The following is a 15,005-nucleotide window of genomic DNA, read 5'->3' on the forward strand; positions in this document are numbered from 1 at the left end:
GAGGATATCTTTAACAATTTTTTCCCAATCAAAAACAAACATTTCACGTATCCTTAACGACAATACATTCTACTTATTCATGATTGGTTATTTCCAATGTTTGGCACATCATTTCATCTAAGACAAATGCTCTCACTTTTGCCGTTTACATGTCATTATAGATGGATATGTCATCAGTAGCACATAGTTTCTGTAATGTGAATTATAGATATCGGCAATAGAATTGTAGATATCTGTAACATCAGTTTGAGATATCTACAAATTTGATTCTGGCCAGTCATGATTCCAATTGAAGATATCTTGAATTCAACTCCATTCCGGTGATCTACATTTTACATCCATCCATTTTCTCTGCCACTTATCCTCACGCGGGTCGCGGGGGGTGGTGGAGCCTATCCCAGCAGTCGACGGGCAGGAGGCGGGGTACACCCTGAACTGGTTGCCAGCCAATCGCACGGCACGTCGAGACAAACATTCGCACTCACGATCACACCTAGGGGCAATTTACAGTGTCCAATTAATGTTGCATGTTTTTGGGATTTGGGAGGAAACCGGAGTGCCCGGAGAAAACCCACACAGGCACGGGGACAACACGCAAACTCCACACAGGCGGAGCCTGTGTGCCTTTTCAGCACCGGGAGCGCTCAGACCGTCACACCGGGATCGAACCCGGGTCTTCAGAACTGTGAGGCCAACAGTTTACCAGCTGATCCACGTGCCGCCTCTACATTTTACAGATATCTTCAATCCAGTTTTAACTAGGCGAAAGGACAATGAAAATGGAATTATGCCCAGTCAAAATGCCTTTGTAGCTCCAATATCTTAAACTGCAGTTATAATCCCCCGCAATTGAGTTGCCGATATCTGTAATTCAGCAGTGGATCTTTGCAAATGAATTTTTCGATATCTGTAATGCCAAAACCCATACGCACGGATCGCGAAAAGTGACCTCGTTTGGCGTCATTCATCCTAGGCATCCAGACCTCTAAAATTCAGTTTTGACTAGACAAAAGCAAATTTGATTGCAACATTTTTTAATTTGTTATTATTGTTATCATGTTATATAGGGTTAGAATTAAATTAATTAATTATATATATATATAATATTATATCATATGTTATCATTATATTGTTATCATTATTGTTTTTGTTTATCATTTTTATTTGTTAGCAATTAGCTACTCAGATAGCTCTATCTGAGTTGTGAAAGTTACGTCACAGAAAATCTAATTACGTCTGACATTTTAATACCTGCAATATTAATTCTGGATGGTCAGACTTTTGAATCATTAGACGTGTGAATCAACAATATGCAACTTCAACAACAAGGATATATAACTAATGACAAAGGCGCTTCGGATTGTAGATGCGCATCTCCGATTTAAAAAAAAAAAAAAAAGTAAACTACTAAACATGGTAGTAACAAATCCCGTCAGGCTGATTCCATTCTTCATCTTTTCTCACGGTCCTTTCTTATCTCTCCGAGTCGAGGCCGCTCGGTCTTCATACGCGCAATCGCCCGGGTCTCTGTTGATTTAGCCTTCTGGCTCGCCGAGGAATTAGCGGCGCGAGCACAATGCTAGAGGTCGCTCGACGGAGCTGTTGCAGTCACAGCTTTTCCGAGGATGCTGCGCGGTGACTTGATCCGCGTTAACCCGCCGATGCCGCACGTGCACGCCACTGTCAACTAAACTCCCCAGGACGCCTGTTATTCAGCGAGGCCCCTTCGGGGCGCGGCGGGGGCCGGGGGGGGGGGCGTCGGCGCCGCCCGGGCGATGCGGCCGCCTATCAGGTGGCTGGCGCTGAGAGCTAATCCTGTTGAAAATAGAAATGTTTGCCGCCTCGGGACGGAGCGCGGAGGACGGGGGACGCCGGAGCGATGCCACCGGCCCCTCGGAGTCAGTCATCCATGTGCACAAGGAGAGATAGCCTAATCTTGTCACAGACACTGCGAGAAGGAGGGGAAATCAAAGTCTCAAGCGCTCGCTTGCAAAGACTCGAGCTCGCAGAGGTGATATGGAAAGCTCACGATAGAAACCGGGAAGTTGTTTTTCTTCTTCGAGAGCTTTGATGCCGTTGAGCCCCAATTTGCTTAGGCATGCATTTGTCACGTATTGTATCGTTCGCCACTTTGAAATTCCATTCCCCTCAAGGGTACGCTCGGATCTACATCATTTTCCAAGTTTTGATTTTTCATCTTTTTTTTCCCAATGTGTTCATTATGGATTCCTTTGCTGTGCGGTGCATGTACGGTGGAATGTCCGAAGCCAAATGCCAAATTTGCAGTTGCAACTAAATCGTGTGGAAAAACAGACCTCAAATGTCCTCGTGCGTGACGGCGGAAAACCGCACTCGGCCTGATTTTAACCAACGTCGCAGGATTTTTCTTGATGATAAGAATACCGACTGGGAATGAATGTGTCATAAGCGGACTCGTTCAAGGCGGAAAATTTTTTGTCAGGTTTTATAATTGTTGGACGTGAATGGCAGTAACCGAGTGGATGACTAAGCAGAAGAGACTCTGAAGGTATGTTTAGCATTCTTATTGTTTTCATATCTCATCGAGATGTCGGTTAGGGAGAGGCATTGACCAACTATTTATGAACAGAGAATATTGTCATAACCAGAACACTAGGGCGGAACCAAATGCACGACTCGGTGGACGGGAAGGCAGTTGAAAGTCTTTATTTGTTCCGATGTCGAAAGCCGGGCAGTCAGTCAGAGCGAGCGGTAGGATCAGAAGCGACAGGCTTACGGGGTTGGTCAGGGAACAGGCGGAGGTCGGTACACAAGAGTTCGGAGTCAGGAATGCGGAAGTGAAGGAACGAAGCATGGATGGCGACGATCTGGCAAAGACAGACCATCCGCTGGGTCCTATATATACCAGGGTTAATTATTGCAGAATCAGTGCAGGTGTGCGGGGACCTGCACATCCGGGGCTGGACCGGCAGGACCGTGACAAATATGGATTGAGATGTTCTGCGGCCATTGGCTTGTCCTGTTAGTAGGATGTAGACTGCTGTGTTATCTGCCGGTCTCTCGTTTGACTTTGGATGTTCCATTCTAAATCCTTTTGACCCCGATGGGCGATGTCTGTTCAAGAGGCTCCGCCCATATTGAGTTTATTCTGTCATCTTTAAAATGTCAGCACGGCGTTTGTTCATTCTCCACTCCTGCAACTCGCTGTTCTGCGTCGGAGCCCCCAGCAATACCGCGATACTCTGCGGCGCCGCCAGTGTGACCGAAAGGCAGGAATAATGTTCGCATGGGCTAAGCTGACGTTTTTCAAGTGGTGAAACAAACGTGCCCATTTTCCTCATCACCCGCTCTACATGTTTCTATATTCTGCTGACAAGGAGGCGATTTCCAGGTTTCATTCGAGCAGCAGCAACGTATATGCAGTTTCAGCATCAGTGGGCCTGACACATCTTCCTTTAGTGGTTCAACACATCCTTGGTCGAGTACATTCACTCCTCGTCAAGTAGAACTGTGTTTTATGGGCTAACAAGGACATGTAAAGCCTCCCGTCTTCGAGCATATTCAATTTTAGCAAGAAACTCCAACCCGTATTTGATTAAAATGCAGTAAAATACAGTATTTCATTCAAGGAACTGCGGTACTGCATGCGCAGGTCCGGTGTGGCGGAGAAATATGTTAGAATAGTACAGGACATGTATGAGGGCAGCAGAACAGCGGTGAGATGTGGCGTTGGTGTATCAGAAGAATTTAAGGTGGAGGTGGGACTGCATCAGGGATCCACCTTGAGCACCTTCCTGTTTGCGCTAGTAATGGATAGGCTGACAGATGAGGTCAGACTGGAATCTACTTGGAACATGATGTTCGCAGATGATATTGTGATATGCAGTTAAAGCAGGGATCAAGTGGAGGAACAATTAGAAAGATGGAGGTACGCACTGGAAAGGAGAGGAATGAAGATTAGCTGAAGTAAAACAAAATATATGTGCGTGAATGTGAGGGGCGGAGGGGGAAGAGTGAAGCTTCAGGGAGAAGAGATGGCGAGGGTGGACGACTGCAAATACTTGGGGTCAACAATACAGAGCAATGGAGAGTGAGGGAAGGAAGTGACGAAACTGGTCCAAGCAGGTGGGAACAGCTGGCGGGAGGTGTCTGGTGTTCTATGTGACAGAAGAGTCTCCGCTGAGATATGAAGGGCAAAGTTTATAGAACAGTGGTGAGGCTGGCCATGATGTACAGATTACAGACGATGGCACTGAAGAAACAACAGGAAGCAAAACTGGAGGTGGCAGAAATGAAGATGTTGAGGTCCTCGCTCGGAGTGCGCAGCTTGGATAGGATTAGAAATGAGCTCATTAGAGGGACAGCCAAAGTTGGATGTTTTGGAGACAGGTTTAGAGAGAGCAAACTTCGATGGTTTGGACAGGTCCAGGGGCGAGAGAGTCTGAGGATGGAGCTGCCAGGCAAAAGAACGAGAGGAAGACCAAAGAAAAGGTTGATGGATGTGGTGAGGGAGGTCATGAAGATTATGGGTGTTAGAGAGGAAGATGCACGAGATAGACTTAGATGGGAAAAAGATGACACACTGTGGCGCCCCCTAATTGCGACAAGCCGAAAGGAAAAGAAGAAGATGACAGTATTTTATTCAAGCAATCATATTTAAAAGATAGGTGGATTTCTATTTGCTCCTAGCATAATGATATTCTGTGAAACCAGTCATAATCAAAAAGTGTATTTATACCTTATTGCTCCTAACTGAACCAAGGCCATTTTTTTTTTTTTGTTGTTCACTTGTTTGAGTACTTCATGTAGCGCTAAAATACACAAGGCTTCCCCAATCCCAGCACAGTAGCAACTGAAAATAAGAGCCAGGTGTGATTTACGGATCCGTCAACGTAGCTCAAACTAGAGAAAAAGGTGGAAGACAACAGACAACGCAACAATGGTGTCGTTTTCTACGCAAAGTGTGTTTGCAGCGAGGCCATTGTGGACATTTGAGCTTCCGCACAGATGCTAGCAAAGCTCCGTAACCGCATATCATGCTCGGAAAGTAATCGTTGCGCCACTAATGAGGCAGCTGATGAATGCAACAACTTTTTGAGGAACAACAAGGTGTCTCAATTAGTGCCGACAAATTACTCAAGCGCAAATGTTAGCGAGTCAACCAAGCGAAGCAAAACTTCACCACTTATCATTTATTAGCGTTAGCATCTAACTTTGGGGTCTTCTAATTCAAGCAGTCCTTGATGTAGAAATCTATCCAGGATGTGATTCTGGATAATGCTAAAAGCATCTTTTTTTTTTTTTTTTTCATCAAATCTTCCTTGTGATAAATAAATAATTCATCTGCGGCCGTGTCCAACCCTCCCCACAGCGAGCAACATATTTTTACATCTCCAAAGCAATGATAGTCTCACACCCGCAGAGAGAGAAATGGAGCATGTGCTTATTACTGGCGACAAGTTGAGATGTGAACTTTGTGAGCGACGAGCGCATTTTCAAAGCGCATTCAAACGGTGCGGGATCACGACGTGCGCGAATAACCGCTTCGACGTCGTAGTCGTCCGCCCGCGGTCGGCAAATTGCGCGCGGTTGTGGGCGTGGCGGCTCGGATTTATATCGCTGCACGTGTTGAAAATTTCAGCTTGACACCGCGTTTTTTAAATAAATCTCCCAGCTCGTTAGGATCCGCGGCGCGGGGACAAAAGTGGCGGTGCGAGGTGAGGATTTGCCCGCGTGAATGGAACTCGGCAGCGCGCACCTGCTGCCATTTCAAATTCCTCCGGTTAACCCCAAATAAAGTTCGGCTGTTCTCATTTGGAAGTCACATAATCCTGACATTTGAACAGGGGTGTGTAGACCTTTTCTGTTCATTATACGTTCGTGGCCCCATGAATGTATTTCATGGTAACGGCATATTTCAGATTTGTATTGTCGTGTAACAAAAGTCTCTGTTGCAGGTTGCTGATCGATAGGAGGGGGCCGTGAGACCACGGGGAGGGAATGCGGATTAAGGAGATCCATCCACACAACATTGCCTGCCTCTCCTCTTCTTGCTCTGCACAGCGAGCTGCTGCAGCGGGATATTTGAACCAGCACGCCGACGCTTACTTCCTGTAAGTAACATCGATCCACTTTGGCAAATCAGCCTGAACGTACCGCTGCTGTTTGAGCCGTCTCGCCATCTTCAACCCTAAATTGATTGTTGTTGTTATGCTTGTGCAATAGTTAATCTACAATACTTTTTTTTTTTTTTTTTTAATCAAAAACTATTCAGTAGCCTATGCCAGTTTCACATTCTTGTAGTGGGCAATCGATTGTGTAGGGATTTGCGGGTTTGGACTCTACGCGTGTTCACGAGTCGAGGAAGATATGACCAATGATTAGAAAAACTTCACAGCAAATGGATTTATTACAAAGGAATGTGCAGTACAGACGTCCGGGTCTTATCTAGGTATCTGTCGCACACGGGATGTGTGTCTTCTGGCAGCATGGCCAAAGAAGAAGAAAAAAGCTGCCCAGTAACACGAGGTTTCTTTATGTATGGGTCCATGGTAGAAGTGGCTGCCCCCCCGCAGTCTGGTCCTGGGCCGGGATGGTAACTTTCCGCTCCTTAATCTGGTGTCGTTCGTCTCCACGGCAACGCCTGGGAGAGGAGTATGGGGCCAGACGGTTTTCTGCGTACAAAGATCAAGGACAACCAGCGGCTCCACAACACATCCTTGTCTGATTAGCAAAGGGGCAACACTTTATCCGTTGATTAAATGTATAAGGTCATATTTAAGCAAATAATGAAAGTGCAATAAAAGTAAAATAGTCTTCATTTGTGTATATCAAATACATTTTCCCCATTGAAATTAATTGAAATGGCTTTAATCGGTTCCTGCCCTGAAAAAACATCACCATTTTTCCAATGTATTTCAGATAGACAAAAGTACCACACTAAGTTTCTTTCGGCTTGTCCCGTTAGGGGTCGCCACAGTGTCACATCTGAGATGAACGCTCATATTTGTTTGGCACGCCGGATGCCCTTCCTGACGCAACCCCAGTGAGATACAAACCCACAACCCCCGGTTTACCAAACCGATTCTCTAACCACTGAGCAATGGGGCCCCAGACCAAACTACCACACTATATTATATAAATACATAAAGCAGGGTAAAACAGAGTGTAATTGCCGTAGTCTCCCTGAATCGGGGTCGGAAAGTCACTTCAGTGTGAGGGTGAGCTGTGGCCGACTGCGGCCTCTTGCGGGCGTTGTCATTTCGTATTTGTGTTTGTTCAGTAATTTTCTGGAAGTGTAATGGAGGCAGTTGCTTTTTCTCCACATGAGAGATTTAGCAGAACTTTTAATTTTATAATTTAACCGCTGGACTTTTTTCCCCCCCACGTCATTCCGGTGGTAGCAAACCCAAAGCTTGCCTCATATTTTGGCTTTGGCATCATAACTTTGGAATACAATGAAAGAATGTACTGAATCCAATAATTAAAATGTGAAGCAAGAAATGAATAGAGTGAAGCAATTTAGACAATTTCCTGTGTGTGGATGGACCCGTATGCAAAACTTTGGCCCTGTGACAAAACCGCCACTCAATCTTTGGCAGTTCTGTCATTGAACCCGAACATCTAAATTCTTGCTTCAAATTGCAAAACGCGGAAGCATTTTGGGACTGCCATTGACACCACGAGATGCTTTTTAATTTGTCTGAGCAACTAAATGTGATCAATTTCCCATATCGTCCCAAGGAAAGCTGTCTGCTAATCTCTGTGCTCCTCATCCTCACAAAAGGGATTTAACACCTCTGACAACACACAGATACATTATTTATTAGCTCTTAAATCATTTCTCACACCTGCCTTGCGCTCAGACCAGCTGCACCGCACCATTGGAGAACTTGAAATTCCGGCGTTTGGCTTTTTAAAAGTCAAGCGATGTCCTGGATTCAATTTGTGTCCTCGCTCATTCAAATGATGGATGTTGTTTCTTTCACCGGAAAGGTTAAACTGGCAACCGTAACAAAAACTTGGGAGGGATAAATCGAAGCATGTCTCGCATCAATTTTAGCATCTTGACTCACATGAGGTAACCAACACAAACTACCAATGTAAATACAAAGGGCAAATTCAAGACTCGCCAGCGGACTACGGCCCGTTTTTAACTCCACTTTGCTTTTCCTCTGATGTGGATTGGTTGGTCAGAAGACTCGAACTTGGATGCTGACCAAGTCAACCCTACTGGAATCCCTTGTTTGAACGTTAATCCATCATAGATTGTAATTTCCGGCCTACCATCCGCAACTTTTTTCACACGCTTTCAACCCTGCGGTGATGCGGCGCTAGCGTTAGCGCACCTGATTATAAGCCACGGTACACAGAAACAGTTTAACGCTAGTGCCGTGCTAGCATTAAACTCTTTCTGTGTACCGCGTCTTATAACCAGGTGCGCTCTGTAGGTCGGGAATTACGGTACTTTATTGACCTAGATCTTTGAGCCCAACCTTTGATAATGAACAACGAGGGTTTTCGACCTGAAATTTGACACAAAAGAAAAATGTTTTGTTCACAAAGGAGATACATTTTTAGTAGGATAAATCCCGTTATATCCTTCTACTCTTTCATTTTTACAATCCTCCGTTTGTTTATTTAAATCACATTCCATGTTGGGCGTCTAGCCGATCTTCCAGTTCCGTTTCACGCTGCAGTCGCATTGGCAGATATCGTATTTAAAACAATTTCAGGAAGTTGACTCATTACGATATATGGATATCCACTTCCTGCATTTTTTTGTCCTCCTTAAATTTTTTAACTGTGTCACGTGAACCGCGCCTTCGTCACCTCAAAGCAGCTTGTCATTGATATTCCATTCACTCATTAAACCCCAGGAACGTGTTTTTGCCGAGATTTAGTAGTCCTCATTAACCTACTTTGTTTGATAACACCCCCTCTGAATGGACCGTCTCAGTTCTTTACCTTATTTCAGCTGCATAATGAATGCAAACGTTTTTTGTTTTTTTTTTCCCAGCACAGCTTGTCTTTGACTCTGTAAAGGCGAGAATGGCAAGGACAAAACAAAAAAAAAAGTAAAAAAAAATGCACCTATTAGGTTGGTGTTCCTAGGAAATATGTCCAGTGGACTGTAACTATTTCCCTATGGGCGACCGAGACATTTTCGCTTTGCAGGGGGATGAGCATTGTGAGGAAGTGCCATCACTTCGGCTCCTTTGTGTCGGTGGTTCCAAAATGGCCAATTTCCTGTCCGGGATGTGTGTTTTCACGATTTTATCATCCCCTGCCGTAGTTCCTTAGCCACACTTTGGCCGATCAGTCATCGGCGCTGTGTTGAGGGGAGGTCGACGTGCAGTAAAACTGACAGACGGCCTTCCGCATGAGTGAAGACGTATGAGACGGGAACAAGAACGAGACCTTTTTTTTTTTGTTTTGTTTTAGGATATTTTCTGTACCGTCTCATGGTACAGTCAGAGGGCAGGAAAACAGTACAGCTTTTTGGATATGTTGTCTCAAACATTGCCATGCAAAACTAGTTTTTTTTGTTCTGAAAACACAGTTACATTCAACGTTTGTGTAATTGTCTTTAATCGGGGGCTTTTATGTAGTATTTTCTTTGTGGAAAACATTCATTTTACCGTCTGTTGAAGTAACTAGGATAGCTGTTCAGGTAATCAACAACGAATGCATTGCCTACAAGCCATTCCCGTTTGTTTTTGTCAACCGGTATCCAAGTGTTTCCTGCTACTGACATGTGCAAAAGTACATTTTTCGAGATTCTCGCTCAGGTTGTCTGTGAAATTTAAGTTTGTAAAAACCACTGTAATGACTAACAGATCCCTGTAGGTGGTGGGGTTGCATCCCTTTTGGTTTGAACTTGGCTTTTGAGAGGAAGATAAAGGTGGTGTGTCTCATTTTTACCATCTGTTATCGTCGTAAGCCAGCAGCACGGGGCGGACCCAAATGCAGGACTCCGAGGCAATGGCATGATGTTAAAAGTGGTTTTATTCCAGAAGGAGGTTGAACACAAAAAGGCAGTCCAAAACAGGTGGAAGCACAGAAACACTAGGCAGAAGGCAAGATCCAAAAACATGCAGAAGGTCACAGTAGCGGAGTATGCAGTATGCAGTAAAGCATAAGGAGCAAACTGGCCCAAGGAAGCACCGCCCAAAGCAGTGGCTAGGCCATGCCCCTGCCATTTATAAGGGAAAGAATGTCTAATAAGGCATAATGAGTATGTATGAAATAAACAGAGTATCACGGAAGGTAGTACAAAGCATTTGTCGAGATCTCGTGAAAGACAAAGACCATGTAAAACAAGTTCAAGTGTAGCCTTGCAATGTTTTTGGTGTTCGCATTATTTTACTGTTGATGACTAAAGAACGAGATGAACTTAGAATCAAGCTTTATTTTTTCTTGTGAAAGAATAGAGTCAACTCCCTATTTGGGAAGGTTTGATTTCTTTTATTGTCACATAAAACAATATTCACAATACACACATTGTACATCTTGAAAGATCAGACACACAAAAAAAAAAAACAGCTGGCAACATTGGAAACATTTATAATGGCTTGGCGGTGAATAAGCTAAGAATAATTCCGACTTGAATACATTTTCTCAACTGTCTCTAAAAGCATCAACGCTGATCTATAGATATTTTATTGATCCCAAAGGGGAAGTTCTGAAGCACTACTTCCATTTATAGCCCCTGCTTTATGCAAATGTGACTCCCTCCGTGTTGCTATTATCTGAAAATATGCAGCGGCTAATAAATATCACTCGAGACGGCGTGCCGCCTCCTCCGCCTCGGCGAGCGTTGGGGATGGAGGCGGTGCGTTTTGTTTGCCGTGATGTCAGTGTTTGGGTTACATCAAAGGTTGTCAGCGCACGTTACGAAATGGGCCATTTTTAAAACGTGGAAGGAAGCTGGTGCAGTGTAACAATATGGGGGAGGGGGGTTCATTTGGGGGCCTCGGCTGAGGGTGTAGACGGGTCACTGATTATTCTCGCCCTGGTCTTCTCTCGCTGCACAGCCTCCATTCAATGCTGACGGTGTGCTATTAACTGCTTCTCTGTGAAAGGAGTGCGCGGTCGCCCGCAACAGGTTTTCAAACGTACGATTCCATCACCACAAAGTCCTTGTAAAACTGCGGCAACGGATGGCGGCGTTCTTTTTTTTTTTTTCATTTTCTGTACAATACATCGAAATAATATCCATTGCTTTCTGATAAGCCGTTCAAGCAGCTTGTGTGCGGAAAAGCCAATCAAAGCATTACGGCTCCGTGTAGTACGCTTCAGTGATTACGCGATCTTGCAAAGCTTTTTCACGCCGTGCGCTAATGTTCTAATGTGGAGCTGCGAGATCACAGCGAGCGCGGACCCAAAATGGTGCCTTTTCGGGGGAGGCGGGGAGGTTTTTTTGGTGTCGGCTCACTTCTTTGACTTGCATTACGGACTTTTGAGCTCAGACTTCATTTTCAGCACGCAGAAAACTCTATTTTAAATGTTAGTGACTCAGCATTTTACAATCTTCTCCGCATCAGCGTTACATGACTTCCCACGCTTGATCTGTTATGATTTATTCCGCTTTTAACCAATCATTTATCATTATCTTACGAATGGAAAGAGCTGGGCAAGACCGCCTTCCTGTCTGGAGACGTAAAGTAGTTATCGTCCGGTATGAAGTGCAGGGAGTCCTCGGTCTACGACTGAGAGCCGTTCCTACAGTAGCGACTCAACGCGAATTTCGACTTAAGTCGGATTTCACCGTTCAAGTCGAAATTTACGATGACCGCCGGGATTGGCTTCAGCATTCCCGCAACCCTCGTGAGGTTAAGCGGCTCGGAAATGAGGGTGGTATGGTTACTTCGTATAAAAACTAAAAATACAGGGAGTCCTCGGGTTAGGACTGTCTCCGCCCAAGACGTTTCGTCGTCCGCCATTTTGTCTAGCTAATGCTTGTCCGTGTTGGTGGGCCAGGAGTATCTTTGCATTTTTTGGCCTCGTTTTTAGACATTATCGCCCCGAAGAAGAAAGCTGTCACTTTTCGAAATGCTTCTGTAGCCAAAAGAAAATCCATTACCATGGAAACGAAGCTCAAGATCATAATAAGATTGGAGAAAGCAGAGACGGCAACACCACCGAGGTCTCAGTCGGTCGACTGTGGTGACAATTATTAAAGACAAAGCCCGTATTTTAGTGCATGTGAAGCGTTCCGTTCCATTGTTTACTGGGGTTGTCATGGCGTGACGTCACACGGGAGCAGCTTCAACACAGCCTCGGTTTGAAACAGACATCGGAGGCATTCGGATTACAAAGAAAACATGTACTTTGGCGCTAATTTATTTCATTCCTGTTGTGTTAAGAATTTTTAAAATATTTTTTTAATGAAAAATTAGCTACGTTTGTGTGACATAAGGGGCCGAAATGAGTTTCCTCCGCAGGGTGTCCGGGCTCTCCCTTAAGGCTCCGTCACACCATGACGTTCAGGTCAACGTTCTCTGAACATTTCAATCGTTCTATTTTTCAGCGTTCTCAAACGCGGATGACACATCTGGCGTGTGACTAACGTGTGTCTGACGCATGACTTAATGTGTGTCTAACGCACGAGAAGCGTGTAAGAGCGACCAAATAAGATACCCCTAAGAACCATTAGCGTGTGCTAATGTGTCACTGGCGCGACGAGCGATTTGTCAACGTTAGACGAACGTGTTGAGCGTGTGACTAAACGGGTGAATAACGACAGAATAGCGTTTTGCTGGCGTGTCAATTTTATAGTGGAACGGGAACGAAAACATTGGAAACTTCATCCTCTCTTCAGTTGTTCTCGTGAGTTTGAACAGTCAGCATCATGCCGCGTAGACGAAAAAAAGGTGGGCTGCGGACTTCAGCAACTAGCGCTGCAAGTAAGAATGCAAAGCATCGGTTTATATTCCCATATGCATGGATGTTCGGGAAACGCTCGAATGACGTTCAATGGACGCCAAAGGACGTCCGTTTGACTTTAGCTACACGCTGTGTGCGCTCGGGGATTGTTCAGTGGTTGTTGACAGGTCGCCAGTGAGTCGTTCACTGCAAAGCAAACGATTAAGTAACGGCCAAGTAACGCCGCAGTAACGACTGACTAACGATAGCCAAACACGTGCAACGCTCTGCGAACATTAGTAAAACCTTCCACGAACGTTCTTGAACATTCTGCAGCGTTTAAAATTAAACGTTGATGAACGCTGATCTCGGTGAGAACTTTTGTGCATGTTCAAAACTTTTCACTAGGGTTAAAACAACTCTCTTCTGGCGCTATCCCGGCGACGATGGGCGACTGCCAACATTTCCTCAAACGCTATAGAACGCTGACCAGAAAGTCATGGTGTGAGGGGGCCATTAGAGAACGGGTGAGAAGCTCAGTCAGCCGGGAGGGGCTCAGTGTCGAGCCGCTACTCCTCCACATTGAGAGGAGCCAGATGAGGTGGCTGGGGCATCTGATGCGGATGCCTGCCGGACGCCTCCCTGGTGAGGTGTTCCGGGCATGTCCCACCGGAAAGAGACCCCGGGGACGATCAAGGACACACTGGAGAGACTTTGTCTCTCGGCTGGCTTGGGAACGCCTCGGGATCCCTTCAGAAGAGCTGGAAGAAGTGGCTGGGGAAAGGGAAGTCTAGGTATCCCTGCTGAATCTACTTCCCCTGCGACCTGACCCGGTCCTCTGGATTCAACCTTTAGACCAAGATCAGAAGACGTTTATTTTCTCTTTGTGGCGACTTTAAGGTGGCGCGACCTGTTTAACGTGTTTATACAAGTACAGCCAGGAGTTTTAATGGCAGCACGGATGCTTAGGTAAGAATGATCAAGGCTGCTCCACCGCTGTTATAGACCTCTAAAATAAGTGGAGCAGGATTGCCATCGCCCGGACGATGACCCTTCGCTAATGGCCGGTGAAACTGGATGAAATGCCTGAATGAAATTGCCCTTCATAAAGGAAAATCCCCGTAAACTGTTGCTTTGGAATAGTAATAAGTATTGTTTGTGCAAATTACACTTAAAAGCGTGAAAAAGGCACCCCGTTAATTTATGGGTAGATCACATTGGCCGTGAGTGTAGCTTGACTTTTGGAAGTCTTTTCTTCAAATAGAACTTTTAGCTTGACCTAGTTTTGGCAGGAAAAGAAAGAAAGAAAAAAAAATGATAAGAGCCCCACGCCCCCCTCCCCCACCAACGGCGCCCTTCCTATTCCACAGCGCTGTCAATAGCCAAAGATTGTACGCTTCAGAACTCGCCTTGTTTTGCATTTCAGTAATAAAGCTGTGGGAGAGGAAAAAAAAAAAAAAAAACAGGCGGCGAGCTCTCGGAGCAAAATGTGTGTTTGCGGAAGATTTCTCCTAATCCGTGCTGCAGAACTCCAAACAAGACTCCAAGGTCAGCCATCCAAAGAATGCCAGGGCCGCAGTTCTATCGCGTTTTGTGAGATTTCCAGCCTCTTGGTTCACGCTCCCAACTCATTGTCGGACCAAAGTCAAGTATCAAAATCAAAGACTCCCGTTCGATAGCAACGCGGTTCTTATTACGCCGAACGTGATAGTGCGGGTCGTTGAACTTAATCCTTGCGCTCAACCGCTGAACGCAACGGGAGGAACTCTTTGCCTTGGACAAGGAGGATTAACATGGCAACAGGTACCCACATATCCGCGGAAAATGTGTTTGTGGCTGATTTGTAACTCGAAGTAGGCAGCTGTGTGTCCACATTCAAGCAATTTGTCTTTGTTTTGTGGATGTGTGCGCCTCATTATTGTGACCGATATTAAAATGTCTCACTGAATTCATCTCCCGGGTTTATGACGAGCGTTTCAACAGCGCTTTAAAAGGATATTCGGCGCGCATTCGTCTTATACGTCATAGTCCTGAGTTACTCTGGATTATATTCGTTCAAAATGGCAACCAAAAAAAAAAAAAAAATGGAGGACAAGATTGCGTTCCCTGAATGATCGAGCGCTCACAATGGGTTGCTGGAGTCGCGGCGAGAAGGTAAG

The 15,005-nt window shown here is 45.3% G+C and overlaps 1 protein-coding gene across 4 annotated transcripts in view; it reads left to right on the plus strand.

Moving 5' to 3' along the window:
• Positions 1-15,005, plus strand: part of lingo1a (leucine rich repeat and Ig domain containing 1a) — a 153,980-nt gene that overhangs the window by 70,289 nt on the left and 68,686 nt on the right. For 2 of the 4 annotated variants that reach the window (XM_061822039.1, XM_061822038.1), the window contains exons 1-2: positions 1,768-2,527; positions 5,937-6,092. The gene's annotated coding sequence lies outside the window, so the exon portion shown is untranslated. Of the gene's footprint in view, positions 1-1,767; positions 2,528-5,936; positions 6,093-15,005 lie in introns of those variants that run through there. The other 2 variants (XM_061822040.1, XM_061822041.1) reach the window with 2 other exon arrangements.

Source organism: Syngnathoides biaculeatus, chromosome 6, assembly GCF_019802595.1.
Source record: "Syngnathoides biaculeatus isolate LvHL_M chromosome 6, ASM1980259v1, whole genome shotgun sequence".
Taxonomy (NCBI): Eukaryota; Metazoa; Chordata; class Actinopteri; order Syngnathiformes; family Syngnathidae; genus Syngnathoides; species Syngnathoides biaculeatus.